This window comes from Panthera uncia, chromosome A2, assembly GCF_023721935.1.
Source record: "Panthera uncia isolate 11264 chromosome A2, Puncia_PCG_1.0, whole genome shotgun sequence".
NCBI classification, from domain to species: domain Eukaryota; kingdom Metazoa; phylum Chordata; class Mammalia; order Carnivora; family Felidae; genus Panthera; species Panthera uncia.
The window spans coordinates 26,369,609-26,387,346 of NC_064816.1; positions in this window are offsets into that span (position 1 = coordinate 26,369,609).

A 17,738-nucleotide genomic window follows, 5' to 3' on the forward strand; every position below is an offset into this window, starting at 1 on the left:
AGTCTTGAGGTTCCTCATGGACTTGCCCAGATATGGAGCAAGTCATAAATGAGGAGGAATGGGGTTTGAAAGCTATCAGCAGTCAAACCTCAAACATGGGCTTAGACTCTTGATTATACTTTCTTACTCTACTTTGAGGTTAAAAACAAAACAAAACTGGGGCACCTGGGTGGCTCAGTTGGTTGAGCCTCCGGCTTCGGCTCAGGTGATGATCTCACGGTTTGTGAGTTCGAGCCCCATGTCGGGCTCTGTGCTGACAGTTCAGAGCCTGGAGCCTGCTTCGAATTCTGTGTCTCCCTCTCTCTCTGCTCCTCCCCCATTCTTGCTCTGTCTCTCTCTCTCTCAAAAAGAAACATTAAAAAAAATTCAAAACAAAACATAGAAGTCAAGAGTTTGAAATCCTGCCTACGTCAAACAAGCCTTGCCTCCCAGCATTTGTTTCTGATCAGTTTTGGAAAGGGAACATGTGAAAAATTTCCAACCCACCTACTATTAGCAAGTCTTATAATACACAAAGGAAATGGGTATGATTTGCACATGTGGGTTTCCATTAATGAGCAACAACAATGTATCTTTTCTAAGAGGAAAATGGTTATCATGGAGATAAAGCTCTGGTGGCTGCATGCTCAGCATGGTGCTAGGGTTGATATTTACAAAGATAAATAAAGCCTAATATTCCTGTCCACAGGAGCAGGTGAAGTGGTTCATGAGATCAATGCACGACTCCTAAGAGCTGAAGTGTGGATGGGGTGTTGCAGATTAGATACAAGTGGTACAGGAGGTGGTGACATATTATTTCTGACCAAGGTCTTATTGCTATCAGGGGATGTTTTAAAAAAGTGATATTCAACATGATGCTTGACAAACTAGATGCATTTTTATGCTCTAAGACTGGATAGACATACAGAACAGGTTAAAAATAACATCAATTACATGAGTATGCAAAAAAGCAAACCATTGTACTCCACAACCCGATGGAATCTCACAGATGGTACATTGAACAAAAAAAGTTCATATAGTATGATTTCATTCATATGTACTTTAATAATAGGCAAAAGTAATCTACCACAATGAATGTAAACAGTTACTTCAGAGTAGAGGTGAGTACTGACTGGGAGGGGGTACAGGGTAGCCTTTGGAAGGTGGGAAAGGGGTTGTAAATTTTCTCATCTTGAGAGGGGTTATAAGGGTGCATATATGTAAACACCCATAAACTTAACATTTAAGATTTATTAGTATATGTGCATTTTACCTAAATGGAAAGAAAAGAAACATGGCAGAAATAGCCTAACAGTAAAAACCATACTTCTGTGCATGCAGAAGACTGAATAATGGCCCCTGAAAGATGTCCATATCATAATCCCTAGAATGTGTAAATATGTTACCTTACATGGTAAGAGAAACTTGACAGATCATGATGATTTTGAGGATCTTGAAGTGGGGAGTTTAGCCTGGATTATCCATGTGGGTCTGGTGTAATCACAAGGGGGCATTATAAGAGGGAACAGGAGAGTCAAAGGCAGAAGAGGGTGATGGGAGAACAGAAGCAGAGGTTGGGGTGATGAGCTCTGAGGATGGAAGAAGGGGCCACGAGGCCAGGAATACTGGTGGTCCCTAGAAGCTTGGGAAAGACAAGGAAACATCCCTAGAACCTCCAGGAGGAATGCTGGCCACTAAGACTTGATTTTAGCCCACTGAAACTGATTCATTTCAGACTTCTGACCCACAGAACTGTATAATAATAAATTTGTGCTGTTTTAATCCACCAGGCTTATGGTAATTTGTTACAGCAGCTGTAGGAAACTCATACAGTGCGTATTATTTGCCAAGGAGGGATTACACTTGTATGCTATTTCTAATCTTAGTTCATCTTCATAACTGCCCTTTGAGGCTGATATTAACATTTAACCTCATTTTGCAAAGGAGAAAAGTGAGGCTCAGACAAGTGTCTCCCATACAAAAGAAGTGGAGAAACCATGATTTGGATACAGACTCCAGAGCTCAAGGTCTTCCTCACTCAGTTTTGCCCTTGCCAAGCAGAAGAGGCAGCAGCAGCAAACCCGCAGAGGTCATGGTTTGGAGGACCGAGAGTGCAGCCCATGCCCCAGGAGCAGTCTCATGGCTTTCTTTCTAGTTGGCATGTTCTGCCTGCAGAACAGTCCAGCCTCCTCCAGGGTCTATGGCCGTGAGGAAGAGGGTGTGGATTTGTCAGGTGCTGTAAAAACTTCGGTGACTGGAGACTTGTTTCAGGACCATGGCAAACATTTGAAATATTTCACTTGTGTCTACTGGGCATCACATTTCATGAAGATGGTGTGATCTAAGTTCACTAAAAAAATAAGTCTCTCCCTGAATGTCCTGTACTGAGTTGATGCTGTCAGCTGTATTCATGTACACACATGAATATGTGTTTGGTTTTACTAGGGAGTTGTACCAAGTTATTGTTCTATCTCCCCAAATCCTAGGATGCCACCAAACCCATCTTTATTTTGCAAATGTGTAGTCAGAAGACTGTTCAGCTGAACTGTACAGAGAATTACATCAACTAATACAGGAGCCAAACCTGTGATTCTGGTTTCTGGAGCTCCATATTCGATGCTACTGAAAATAGGATATGACTTGCCCAGCTAACTGAAAGCAGTGCTCATTTTTCTTTAAGCCTTCTGGATGGTTCTGCCAGGTCATACAGTGAATGGCTGTGGTCTCCACTTTGCCCAAAGAAACACACTGGTTAGGACTGAAGGCTTTGCAGGCAATCAGAATACCAGCTCCATCTCCTACCAGCTGTGTGACCACTGCAGGTCTCTACCCTTCAATATATATCATGTATCTAAAACAGAATGTTTTTATTCTTCCAAACCCAGAAAGAATGTCAGATCTTTCAAGAACTTCAGGGACCATCTAGTCCAGTTTCCACATTTTATAGGTGGAGAAATTTGGCCAAGAGCAGAGGTGAGTGAGTAGGCCAATGGATGAGAGAGAAGTGAGTGGCCATTCCAACTGTATGGATACTGTCAGTGCGAGGTTGGCTGATCATGAAAAAAGCATTACCATCAGAAGCATTTCCGGTATACTATTAAGATCTATGATATGGTAATCATTTGAACAACTATGGTTATTAGTCTTATTTGCAGACACAGTGTTCAATTATGCAGAGCACTCAAGTGCAACAGTCCCATGGAAATTTCTCAGCCATCAGTGCAGAGAGACTATTTTAAATGAATATATTCAGTGGTTTCCTCAGACCTACTTATCATACACAGGAGACCAACTTCCCATGGAAAATCAGTTCACTACAAGGGGAGGCATGGGAGCTTTAAAACACTTCTTATTGCACAGTAGCTAAATAATGTTTTGAATAAATAATCTTACCTTCTTGCCATCTAGGCTGTCCAGAAGGCTGTATGCAAATCTCCAAGTAAGCAGAGGTTAGTTTCTCAGCCTTGTCCTAAGGAACATCCCTATACAAAGAAATCAATACTTCATTATCCATGGAGCCCTCCTGATGCTCACAAGCTGGTTTTATGTATTTATTTGCAATGTGAAGGGAAGCAGGCTTAAAATAAATACTTATAAAAAGACCACAGCACATCACACACCTATACACGATTCAATAACTACATCATATGGACACTCTTCTGGAACTCTTAGACTCAAAATATTCTGTTGGATTTCAAACACCTGTCAGAGTCACCGCTGTCACTATTGGAGAATTTTGCCAAAATTTGCTCAAATTCTCCTTTTTCTGGTTGTGTTTTCTCACACCTTTGCTGCAGACTGTGACTAAGCCAGAGCCACTCTGATGAGTCTTGAATGAAGCCTCTTTCCATTGGGAGCTTGTCAAAGTTTAGGAAGGGTTGACCATAAGAAAAAAAGGACCGGGAGTCCTATCTGGGACTTCAAAGTTTTTTGTTTTTTTTTTCAAAATAGTTTGAACTGGCCTAAGTGGTATTAGAGGGTGATGGATGGTGCTTGGGTTGGCCTCTCAATTGAACAAAATGCATTCTACTGATGAGTGTGGCTTCAGCGAAAGACCAGGAAGCAAAGCTCTGGATTTGACTTTGTGTCATAGGGTAGAGGGTTTTCAGCTCCCTGGGCCCAAAGTCTGGAATGATAAGCTGTCCAGGCCTGTGCATTCAGCTGAAGAAAAGACTGCAGCCAGACCAGAAAAAGTTTAAAAAAAAAAAGCCTTTTCTGTAGAATCCTTTAGCCTAGAAAGGATTTCATTCAGCAAAGAGTCCATGAATGGAACCTCTGGGGATACTCCTTAAAATAGATCCAGATATTCACACATGGCCTGTCCTTTGGATAAGCTCACACATAGACTTTAGAACTACCTTTGCCATAAAGATCACATCTTTTTACACCCTCGCATGCTCCTCCTGTCAGCCTCTAGCCTTAGTCTGCCCATTGCATTAGGGATTCTTGATGTTTTCTTAGCAAGAAAAGAATGGTGATAGGATGTGTCCCATTATGCAGGAGCTTGTCTACCTTAGGAATATATCACTTAGTTTGGATGCATTGGTAGAGCTTTTCAGTCCTGGGGAAAACATAGGAATACTTACTATTCTAAGGACATTTTTTTTTTTTTAGTTCAGTCGTGCAGTTGCTCTGTCCTTTAAGAAGTCCTGTGCTCCAAGTTTGTGTCCCACTTAATGTACAAAGGCAGCTGTGGGAGGGTGAATGAGAAGGTGGTTCTGCTGTTAGTTCTTTATTCATTTATCCAATTAGTGTGTGTGTGTGCACGTGCACACGTGTGTGTGCGTGTGTATTTTAAGAATAGTGCTTTTTAAATGTTTATGTATTTTTGAGAGAGAGCAGGGGGAGGGGCAGAGAGACAGGGACAGAGAGAATCCCAAGCAGGCTCCACACTGTCAGCGCAGAACCTGATACTGGGCTCAAACTCACAAACCACGAGATCATGACCTGAGCTGAAACCAAGAGTTGGACGCTTAACCAACTGAGCCACCCAGGTACCTCAGTCAGGATATTCTTACTCAGAATTTACTATGTGCCTCTTTGCTAAGTGCTGGGCATATAGAATTAATAACAGAGTTCATTCCTTGCCCTCATGAAGCTTCCTTGCTTTCTAGTGATGGAGACAGAGTAAACACATATAGTACTCCCTGGATGTGATAAGAAGAAGGAATTAAATAAATAAGAGGCTGATGCTGCCAGCACTGTAGAGGAGCCTCATCAGCTGTGGGCACAGAAGGTCTCTTGGAGGAGGTAGTATTGAAGCTGAGACTTAAACCATGAGAGAAAGCCACCTAACACTGGAATCAGGAAAAGAACATTCTAGACAGAGGAAAATAGAAAATGAAAAGGCACTGGGACAGGAGAGAACTTGGTGAAATTGATATTATAAGAAGGAAAAGCTGTCTAGTAAAAGGGGAACCTGGCAAGGAAAGAGGAGAGCAAGTGTCAGAGAGGTGGGCAGAGGCAAGATCCTAGAGAAGCTTATAGGCCAGGGATAGGCATTTGGGTTTTATTTTATGTACAGTGGGAACCATTAAAATATTTTAAGTGGAAAATAATGGGCTCTGGCTGACACCTTTTAGTGAAATGTGATTCATGCGGAGGATAAATTAGAGCATGGAAACCAGGAGGAGGGGCTGGGAGATTGTCCTCGAAGTCAGACCAGTGTTGATGGTGGTTTGGTCTAGAGCAATGGCAGAGGAGCAAGAATAGAGAAATAGGTGGAAAGATAGAGGGGCATACCGTGAGACTATGAGTCTAAAGATGCACTAAGCAAGGTGATGGAGTTGCTGTGGAAGGGATCCCTGAATGTTAACTTAGTGGATGGTACAAAATAGATGCTCAATGAAGGTTTGATCTGAAGTGAATCACATTTAGAGTTTTAGGTTCAAATTCAGTCTTTGCTTCTTATGGATATTTAGGCTCTAGGGGAGAAAAATTAATTTCCCCTCTACTCTTCTTGGTTCTTGGCTGAGAGCCCCCCACCTTTCCCCGTAATGAAAAGACAGATTAACATGAGAAAAAAATTTAGTTGTATACATACCTAAGGTAGCCCCCCAAAGATATGAGACTTAAAGGCAGTCAGACAATGAGGCTTATATACTATCCTGAGCTATATACTATCCTGATCTTTGGAAAAGGGTTAGGGGTCTGGGGCTTTAAAGGGAAGAAGGCAATTCACAGAAAGGTGCTAGGAGGTGATGTGAGGTAAACCAAGGTAACCCTGCCATGCATGTAAGTCTCTCAGGGAGAAAAGTTCTCTCTGGAAATAGCTCTCTTCTCAGTATACGCCCCTTACCTAAATTTTCTTGGGTAGGTAAGAGGGAGGTAAAAAGCTTTGCCTGGCTCTGCTGAGTCTGGATTGCTTTCAGTCCCACGTGCCGAAGTGGCACATTTTGAGATGGCACATTCTGCTTCCCTTCATGGCAAACCCTTTACTCCGTCTCAGTGAGGCTTGGAGGGGATAGCAGATCTACAAATCCTTTGTAAGTGGCCGGCCACCCACATGCAAGGATTATGATGAGGACAGACATTTCTGGAGACATCAGTGCTCATACTGATTTTACAAGGCTCTTGGTGTTCACTGACCAGAGCTTGAGTGGCAGGTGACCAGCAGAACTTTGCATTTTATTTCTACCTCTACCCTGACTTCGAGGTTAAATCCCTGTGGGCCTTCCTATGCTGGGAAAGTAGAGAATGCTCCCTGCCCTTCCATTATTGACTTTGGATGAGTTTGTCCAGATCTTGTCAATTCAGATGCTCATTTGGCTGATGGACAAGAGGTTAGTGGGAACCAGGCTGCTACCACAGACCCATCTCAGGAAAATCAAAGAGCAGCTGGGGGGCTCTTGGGGACTTATACGTGGAGAACATTTGGGTATGTGGCTAATTATATGCTTTATTATGGCTGCTGATTTGTGCTAGAAGCTGGTACCATGCATGTTAGCATTTAGCTCTAGTTAATGAAGTTGAGTTAAGCATTCAATATATCACTGAGCTCACAATTTCTCCTCTTGGCTAGAACAACTTGGTGTAGAAAACTAATGGGTGATGGTGTTGGGGAAGAGAACACATTCACATAGTGAGTTTATTCCCTGTGACTTTGGGCTGTCTCCGATGTTGCATTGTGCACACACAGTATTAATGTGAGATAATTTTCAGTGGGATAAAACCCTGGGCTGTGTTAAGAGAAATATCACTGTGATTGCTCATTAGCATAATCACAAAGAGCCCCTGTGTGGGCTCCAATGAGGCCAACTGGAACCCTGTGGTTTCTTTTGAGATAGTCTTCATGTTTTAAAAAGAAATGGAAGCTGGCACAAAAATGTATTCAGCATGTGCCACTCAGCTCAGACCTAAGTTTAACCATCACTGATAACTTTAAAATACAGAGGATAAACAAGGTTACTTTTGACCTTTGCAATGAAGAAAATTATTTGCTCTGCTTTCATTCGTATTAGGAGGGGTTGTACATGTGGATCAATGAGATAATAGACTCACCATTTCATTTTTCTTTCACTGCCATCTTTCATGTTGGGCTGAAAGAAGAAAAAAACAAAACACAAAACAATGTCCTCTATGAAAAACAACTAGGTTGACCTTGATTCTTAGACATTCTTCCTCAGAGCCCAACTCCAGAGACCAGACACTCCGAAAGGTTTGGCAGGGAAGGGGTTGAGCTGCCCTGATGGGGCTGGTTACCAGAACCTCAAGTGTTCCAGAAAATCTGTTTTGAGAGCTTGCAAGCCTTCCAGAAAAGCTGGCTTGAGAGCTGTCCATCCCACAACCAAGACTTCATCTCATGCGAATTAACACATTCTCCCACTGTGTTGGGGTGTTCTATAGTGTTGTGGGGCAAGTAACTGGCTAGTTTTCCTTGAGCACTTAGTAAACACCAACCACTATGCTAGGTGTTTGAAATGCAGTACTTGACCCATCCTCATTGCTGCTTCACGGAGGCCACTGCCCCTTGAATGCCCAGATATCAAATGAGAAAAACAGAAAATACAGCAGACAATGGGAAATGACTCTTAAGTCAAACTGATTTCCAAGTTCAAAGTTCTAAACTAAAGGTGGGAAAACATTTTCCTTTAAGGGCACATAGTATGTAGTTTTGGCTTTGCTGGCTGTGAGTTCTTTGTTACAACTCACCTCTGATATAGAGGGACTGTGCCATAGACAGTATGTGAATGACAGGTGTGGCCATGTTCTACTAAAAATCTTTTACAAAAACGGTGGATATCCAGATTCACCCTGTGCCCCATGGTTTGCTGACCCCTATTCCTAAATGCCTGCTTCTTTTTTCTCCTCCGGGATCTTTGATGATTTCAAGCTTTGGAGTCCCATAGAGCCGGGCTCACATTCAGTCTCTGCCACTTGGTTACCATGTTGTGTTGGAGAAATCACTTATGGTCCATGAGCTTGGTTTTCCTTATCTGTTAAATGGGCTGAAGGACATCCTAAGAGGGTAGTTGAGAAAATCAAATGAGAGAATGAGTGTGAAACCTGGAACACAGAGTGTGTCGCTGAGAGAGCTGATGGACTGTGGCCTCAGGTCCTTGGGAGATGCTGTGCTGATCCTGCTCCTGACTCCAGGAAGAGTCAACCTAGGTCTGTGTGTGGTACCCAAGCCTCCTCACAGCAGGCAGGGAATGTTCTGGGGCCAGGGACCAGCTTTCATTCCTGTTTCTGTCTCCAAAAGAACAATTTGGCATCAGGGAACAAAAGTCAGCTTACAATGGGAATTCAGGCCCCTAAGATCCCAGAGAATGTGGGGTCTAATATTAAAGCACAAAGGAGGAAAGCAAGACATTTTTTAAAAAAGCTTTTTAGAAATGGTAAGAGATACAAAGAGCCCCTCACTGTTTTACACTTGTAAAGAGACCCCTGCCGGATTCCCAGTTCTAATCTGCAATAAAAAGCTACAGGGCTACAATAAGGCATCTGGTTCCATTGACTCACTTCCTTTTTTCTCCATAGCCTCTGGCATGAAAACTCAAACCAGTGAGACACTTTAGAATTGGCTTCAGCAGTGCTTTTCCTGTCAATCAGCTGCAGGTACTGGAAACACAAACATGGTGATATGACACAATTTCTGTTTTAATATCTGTACTTCTGATATGATCACCCTAGAGGAACCACAGTCCTCAGCTATTTACTTACAGCTCCCTGTGGCACAGAAGCCTGGGGCAATTAAACCACAGAATTAGATTGAAATAATAGTAATGGTGGTGATGAGAACACACAGGGCCAGACAGGCTGGGTCCTGGCTCAGCCTCACATAGGCAGGGTGAGTGGGCTTTGGTCATTTTATTTAACAAGTGTTATACACATTTATCTATTTTCCTTTACTGAGACAAGCAAAGAATGATTCATTCTTTTCTCTCCTATCACCTGTTTAGTAGCTTAAATCCCAAAAGGCATTATTAGCTCACATAACTAAAAAGTCTAGGGGTCTATTGGCTTCAAGTATAGCTGGATCCAGGAAGCCTAATCCATGTCATTAGAATTTAGATACCCTCACACACACTTTGTGCATGTTTTCTCCCTGCCCCCCTCTTTCTTTCTCTGCATCTCTCACTCATTTATTCATTAAATAGATGGAAAAAAATAGAAGGGCCCGATGACAATAGTGTCGCTGAGGTTTAGAGTCAGGTGAGGGTGGTCAAAGAAGATTTGCTGCAGGAGGAAGTGTCTGTGTTTGGGATTCAACCTGTACTTACCAAATACCTACTGGACTTTTCGCCATGGTTGTCCAGTTTCCTGGACACCATCCTGTACCAACAGCATGAGAGTCTCAAGGAAAGGCTCTGACCTATGTTTTTCTTTAGCAAGTTCCCTCTGAATCTTGTGCACATTCCAGCTGAGAACAATCTTAGGGGGTAATAGCCTCTCATTCTGCACAATTAAGCAATGAAATTTAATCCAAGCCTGCATAGTGAAGCTAGACTAGGAAGTATAAAATATGTAGGATGGATACTTTAAAGAGTTTCCAGAACACTAACTCTGGAAGGCCGTTGGATCCCTGTATTCTCTAGCCTTCCTGAGTAATGGACACAGACAACCCTGACTTACAAGTGAGCCCTGTTGTAGGTAGACAGCCTCCCTGGGACCCTATAGAAGATGGTATTATCTTTTTCATGCAACAGTGCAGAAAGCATGGAAGTCTTGTGTAGAGTCTATCTCTAGCCAGACTTAGCTCTGGATGATGTGCCTAGAAAAAAAGCCTCATAGATACTAAGATCCCGGGACATTTTCATGAGTTCCTTTCATCTATCGCTGCAATCTTGGGAAAGGAAAGTGCAGTGTTTCTAACTCATGTGCTCCTAGATCTTCTTGCTATACCAGATCTTAGTGAGGGCTCTGAAGTCTGCAGAGAGATGGCTGTGGTCACCATTTTGCTCTGCCCCCACAGGCTGACCTTGAACAACTCTGAGCCTGTTATTGAGCATTTCTGAGCCTCAGTTTTCTCCTAGGCAACACCTATCTCACAAGATTGTGAAGATTAAAAGCAAGAACTCATGGGAGATGTTTACCATAAGATCTGGCACCTAATAAGTACTCAATAAATCTCAGCTACTTTGACTTGATCTTATTAGTACTTGACCTATGTTGTGCACAGAGAGGAGAAATAAGATTTTAATATGAGAAAGCTACCTGGTTCGTACATCTTTTGCAAACTAGTATTCGGTCAATAGAGCCTTGGGGAAAGATTTGGCTTCTATTAGTTTCTCTACTGGCCTTAATTACATAAAATTAATTATATATAATTATACAGAAATGGTAATGAATATTTAGTTCCTTTCCATGAAGGAATCAACAGAACTTAGTAGTTAAGACCAAGACTTTTGGTGCAGGCGAGCCTTGTTCTGTCACTTAACTAACTCTACAATCTTGGGCAAGTGATTTAACTTCTCCAGCCTCAATTTTCTAGTGTATAACATGGGAAGAATAATAGGATTCGTTTCACTGGCTTGTTGTGAAGATTAGTTGATTTTTGGAAGTAAAGCACCATGTTTGCTCCACGGAAAGTGGTCCTCCTCCACCACTATCACCACCACTATCAGTTACAAAGACCCTTGTCAAGAGGTGTATCTGCACGTTCCATATGGAAAGACAGTTTTGTTGGGTTTTCCTTTTTCTTACAAAAAAATGGCTATATGGGGCACCTGGGTGGCTTAGTCAGTTAAGCATCCGATCTCAGCTCAGGTCATGATCTCACAGTTTGTGGGTTCAAGCCCCACATCAGGCTGTGTGCTGACGCCTCAGAGCCTGGAGCCTGCTTTGGATTCAGTGTCTCCCTCTCTCTCTGCCCCTCCCCCACTCATGCTCTGTCTCTCTTGCTGTCTCTAAAAAATAAAATAAAAACATTAAAAAATGGCTATGCAATAAAATGGCTTATTACTATCTACACTACTTATGTTACCAAAAAGGGGCTCTGTCAGATGGAGAAGAGAAGCTTGGATTGGAAGAAGTGGAAGAGGGGGATAGAATGACTTTCTCAGGTTACTTAAGACTGAATGTTCCAGGATCCTTGGGATTGGGATTGTGGGGTGCATCACCAATTTTTTTTTTTGTTGGATTTAGTTCTCTTTTCCTCCCTTTACCTGTTCATCTCTATTTTTTTTTTTTCTTTAGATGGTTATGGATATGGAGGTCTAGATTTTGCCCCTTGAAGTTGGGTCATTGCTTTTCTTCTATGGCAAATGCTGGAAAAACACCAAAGCACCATTTGTTTCTTTCTGCTTATTCATTCTTGCAACAGAATAGCTGGAGAATGGAGGAAAGCCCTATCAAAGGCATTCCTGTTCAAAGGAAAAACTCAATGATCACTATTACTGTTGGAAGTTCCTTCTGCTGCTTTGACAGCATAATCATTTTTCTCTCCTTGATTTTTGCCTGTTTCCCTGAGGCACCTGAACCTGAGATAGTTTTCCCCCTTTCAAGATGTGCCTATTGATTAGAAGGCATTAGGGGAGACTCAGCATGGTTCTAGGGCACGACCAGGGCACACCCAGGCCACACAGAGCTGGGTCTGCATTGCCACCAGTGGGAGGCATAGCACTGCTAGGGCAGGAGAGGATTTTTGGAGGCCGGGTACAAAAGAGCCAAAAAAAACATTAAATCATAAGGCGCAATGTTGTTCTCTTTCCACCTTCTCTTTGAATCCTCAAGGAGCAGGACTCTGTCCGGTGCTAGTGTATTTTAACACCTCTATAACACTTACTAATGTCCCTTTATAATAAAGCAGGCCTTGAGGCAGGGTTTTTAGCAGCTCACAGGACCTAGATAGAATTTAATAGCTTTTATTCATCCTTATGGTTAGCTTCTGTTTATGGCAAGGGATACTGGTTTTCCACTTGCTGCAGTAATTTTAAGTTTCCTTGAACAAATGTAAGTAAAAATGAGAGTTAGGTAAAATAAAATATATCAATAACACAGGCATAGTTATGGCAAACACGTTGAAGCCTGGGAAGGTTGCCAAGAGCTAGAGTTTGGGAAAATTGCGCTCGGTGCAATGACATACTATCCCTCTTTTGGGCTTACTTCCAAGGCGGAGCCACCCTCTCATGAAGTCGGATGGCTCCATGTATCAGTTTGTGAGTCTGCATGAACACAAAAGACCAAGCTCTCCAGAGGGATAAAGAGATGGTAACAGGGGATATTTTAGCTTTAGTCTTTGGGTGTGAGTGAAAGGGGCTCACCAGGCTCCGTCCCCAGAAAGAGGACAGCAAAGAGATGAAACTTCAGAGTTTTGTCTATTGGGGTTTACATCTCAGCCACAAAAGTGTCATCACGGATTCTGGATTCACACCATCGGGTTTCAACTGAGCTCTGACACTTACTAACTGGTTAACCATGGGCAAGCCATACATCCTTGTCCTGCAATTTTCATATCTGTAAAATGGGATACTGATAGACTTACTCATAGGGTTGTTGTGCATATTGATTGAAATAACAATATAGAGTACCTAGAAAAAAAATGCCTGGAACATTATCTCGTGGTAAGTGTCTAATAAATGTCAAATACTATTATTGTCACCATCCTTGCCACCACCTTAGGTAACATCATTTCTGAGCTTCATTTTCCTTGTTGGTAAAATCAGCCTAGTACGATCTGCCCCAAAAGGTACATGGCTGATGCACAATCAATGCAGGCTCCCTTCTATTGTCTTCTCCTGAAAATGTGAGACAGGTAAGCTAATGCAAACTTCTGAATCTGTAGGTATGTGGCTTTTGTACCTTACTTAATTTTGACTGGGAGTACAACCACAATGGGGTTTTTGAGTGCAGATGCCAGCCCATCCACCAAGTCACTGGTGATGCTTGATATCCACAATTGTGGGAGGCAGATATGAATGTCAGTCATTCAAAATGGCACCTTTACCTTCTGGTGGAGTCCTTTGACTAACCAAGCCAAACAAAGTCACCCCATTTGTAAGAGTGCTTGTGAATAGCCATATTCTACCTATATATAGCATAGGTGAGCTTCTTTTCACCTAAGATAGAAACATAGACGTCTTCAGCTGCTAAGCCTGATTTTAAACCCATGTTGCTTCTCGTGGCTGAAGTTAGCACCATTTTATTAAGTTGGTAGTGAGCTATGGCTGCCCCACTTTTCCTTTGTTCATCTATCGATCTAAACTAATCACTTAATTAGCCCAGACAAGACGTCTTCTACGGTGTTAAATAACTCCAGAAACCTACTGGAGATGCTTGAGTGGACCGATTGGATTTAACCTGCATTTCATTACCTGTAGACTAAGATATGTGAAATTCAGGGCCTGGAAAACAAGCTGGATTCTGTACTGGGAACAAATTGTGTTTAAATGTAGAAAAAAAATCCCTTTCAAAGCTAGTGGTTTTCAAAGTGTGGGCCCTGACACATGAGTGTCAGCATCACCTGGGGACATGTCAGGTCTCACTCCAGATCTCTTGAATTGGAAACTCTGGAGGTACAACCTTGCAGTCCATTTTAACAAGCCCTCTCAATGATAGCAATGGAAAACTGCTGCTTTAGGCTGTCTCTCAAGGTTATGGACTTATTTTTGTGGGTCAACCTCTTAGCAGAAAGAAGAAAAAGAGGGGATAGGCAGGAAAAAAAATCAAAAAGGTGGGGGAATGAGGGCTGAGCAACCTGGAGGGAAGACTGTGTGACCTTGGACCAGCAGCCTGGGGGCTCATTGGGAATCTGAGAGAATTATTTCAGATTCTTCTTTAGGAATGGCATGGGATAGGGAGATGTTCAACTGTGACCAGGGTGACAGAATGCTCAGAGGGTGACCAAAATGCTGCTATATTGTAGAAGTGGGAGAGGACAGTGGGAACATCTCTAGGTAACATAAAGAACACAGGAAAACCTCAATTGCTCTCAGAGGGCTTCCCCAGGATGAACACACTGAGAGTACTTAGTAAATGCTCACTGGCTTGACAAAGATTGAACCTTGGTGGCCTAGATTGGTTTTCCCCAGATAATGTTGATCTGGAAAAAGTAAGTGTGTTTATTAGGGCTGGTTTGTAGGGAAGATGAGGAATTACCCATAGGGTATCAACTGTGCCTTCTTGTCCTGTCTTCTGAGAAAAACTTGGCTTTAGAGGAAAGAGCTCCAGGATTTAGTGTGGGAACATGTGTTTTTACTAGTGTGTGACCTTAAGCAACTCACTCACTCTGTATTGCAAGTTTCTCATCTATAGAAGGAGAACAGTAGTTACAGCCAGATGTTTTTATTCAGCATTGCAGCGTGGGCACCTAATACATGCAATACTTGGCACACAGTGGTGATTGGATAAATATTTGTATAAAAGAAAAAGAGAGAAAAAAGAAGGAAGATGGTTGATTATTGTGATGCTTAAATAAAATAGTGCTTTGAAAATGCCTGACATAATGCTGGGTATAAAGATATTCTGCAAGTATTATTCAGGAGGAGGAGGAGGAGAGGAGGTAAAGGAGGAAGATGATAGGATTCAGAAAACCATCTTCCAGGCATCTAGAATTGGGCCCGTATTCTTGCTGAAAATAGTCCTGCTCTTCCCATTCCTCTTCCCTTTGCAATCCATGGTTACTCCCCTTCCCAGTGACACCTTAGGAGCCATCTCACTTTTGGCTGCTGGACCCATAGCCTTCAATTTGATGCATAGTATAGTTGGTCAGATGTTTTCAGAAATGAAATGAACTGCAAGCGTGTGACCATGTTTGAGAGTTGGTGGTGGTGGTTATTGCAAGTAGGACTGATGAGTTTTCAATCCCTGTAAGTAATTATATGTTAATTATTTTTACATTGTTCTCTTTCTAGGATAGGTAATCATTAACCTTTTGGTTAACACATTTGCCTCACAGAGTAAGCATTTTTAGTAATGCTCTTCCTGTATATTATTAAGTTATAGAAATGTCATTAGTTGCTTTCATTTACATGATTAAAGGGATGCTCTAACCTTGAGAATGTTTAAATATTCCCTGCCTTTCCTTAACTATCCCTTTGCTTTGAACATCAGTACAAAGGACCAATGTACCAACTTGATAGTTCAGGAGAGAAACTGGGAATGGTACTTATTAAATGTGCTGAGAGCTCTTCACTATTGATGAATCTCCAAAACACCTAGGCTTTGGAAGTAAGACTTGAGTTCCCAAATCGACCTATTACCAACTTTGTGACCTTGATCAGGTTACCTAAACTTTCTGAAACAAATTTCCATATATATTGTACAGGGATCTCGTATGGATTAAATAAAATATCATTTGCAAATGTATCTACAATAAATATACAAGAAAAGTTTGTTTGTTTCTTTCACCAGTCTCTTGGGCAGTTATACCCAATAGCTGTAGACCACTGGAGGAAGTAGGTACTAAGTTTCAAGCTTGGATACAGAGAGGGATGGATGGAAGAGGTTTCTGTTTTATGAGACACACAGCTCCTTCTCACTATCTGAAAGAATTGATGGGATTGTGGGCCACCTGGGTGGCTCCTGATTTCAGCTCAGGTAGTGATCCCAGGGTCATGGGATTGAGCCCCATGTCAGCATGGAGCCTGCTTGGGATTCTCTCTCTCTTTCTGCCTCTTTCCCCTGCTTGCTCGCTCTCTCTTTCTCTCTCTCAAAACAAACAAGCACACAAAGAATTGATGGGGTTTAAGAAGTATTACTCTATAACTTTGGGTCAGCTGTGATGGAGACAATCATGGGGAAAGTTCCTTTTAAGCTCCTTGCCAAAAAGAGTATCTTCTGCAATTTGGAATTTGATTGTAGATGGAACAGTAAAGATAAGGAGTGGGCCTAGAGTTTGAAAAGTGAGCACACAAAGATACATAGGGGACATTTTTCTCCAGAATGGTGTCATTACAGAGTGTGTCTTTGTGCTTTTGTCTGAGAAGCATAATGGAAATCGACTCCAATGTACACGTAGTTATCCATCATTAACCATAAAATTAGCATTTTACCAGCTCTTGAGCAAAAAAGAAACAACCTAGTGGGTTTTTGTGCACAAGAAGAAATGAGAGAGAAAAAGAAGGCTACTTCCAGGGACATGGTTCTTGCCTTTTGAATTCTCTACATACAGACCAGACCCACTTTAGCAGATGGGGTAATAGTTGGTTTTTCCCATATTTGTATCAGTAGGCTTTGTTAGTTCTTGAAACATCTCTTAAAAGGCACTGGAGACCATTCTTTTTTATTTTTTTTTTAATGATTATTTTTGAGAGACAGAGATAGAGCATGAGCAGGGGAGGGGCAGAGAGCAAGGGAGACACAGAATCTGAAGGAGGCTCCAAGCTCCAAACTGTCAGCATAGAGCCTGACGTGGGGCTTGAACTCACAGACTTTGTGATCATGACCTGAGCTGAAGTCAGATGCTTAACTGACTGAGCCATCCAGGCACCCTGGAGACAGTTCTTAGTGGGTTATCATGCCTTCCAATCGGGCATGGGTTCATGGGACTGGCAAGGAAATAGAGCTTTAGGTCTGGCCTTCTACACCCTTAGCCTCCACAGCCTCCAAACCATGGCAGAGTTATAGGAAGATGCTGAATTGAGGAAATTCATGGGAGGAAAGGCAGAGATGAGGCTCCTCTAGGGTTTTAAATGGATAGACAAAATGGAAAACAAAACTGCTAGTAGGCTTATAGTATGACTCAACTCTTTCATCAGTGACTACGTGTTTATTCACTTCTTTGATTGAAAGCTGATGAGTAAAATGTGGAATTAGCCCCAAAGGCAGGGGCCAGGCCTTCTGGTGACATTTGCTATTAAAATTGAGATGGAGTTGGTGTCTGACCTTCTGGGGATAAGAAGAATTGGCATTTTTAGGGCTCTTCTTTGGACCACAAATCATCAACGCTTGAGCTCAGGGAAATCACCAGTACTTGCCATCTTCCCTCACTGGTATTTTATCTTCTGAACACATCCTATTCAGATTGCAGTGCTTTTTCCTTTCAGCTAAGAAAGAAGCATCTCAGACTACACTTGTGAATGAGTGGCTTTATCTCACAAAGACAGTGCCAAATGATTGTCAATAAATAGGGCTTTTGCAAAGACATGTAAGAAGGTTTGAAAGAAGATGTGTTGTCATACTCAGTCTATTGGCTTATACTAGATAAGAAACAGTCAAAGACCAAATGTCCTAAGGAATGGGTTGGATGGTGCCCTCCCCTCACAAGATAGGTCCTTGTCAAATCCCTGGAATCTATAAATACTTTCCTATTTTGAAAGAAGTGCCTTTGCAGATATAATTATGTTAAGGGTATTAAGACCATGAGAATATAATTCTGG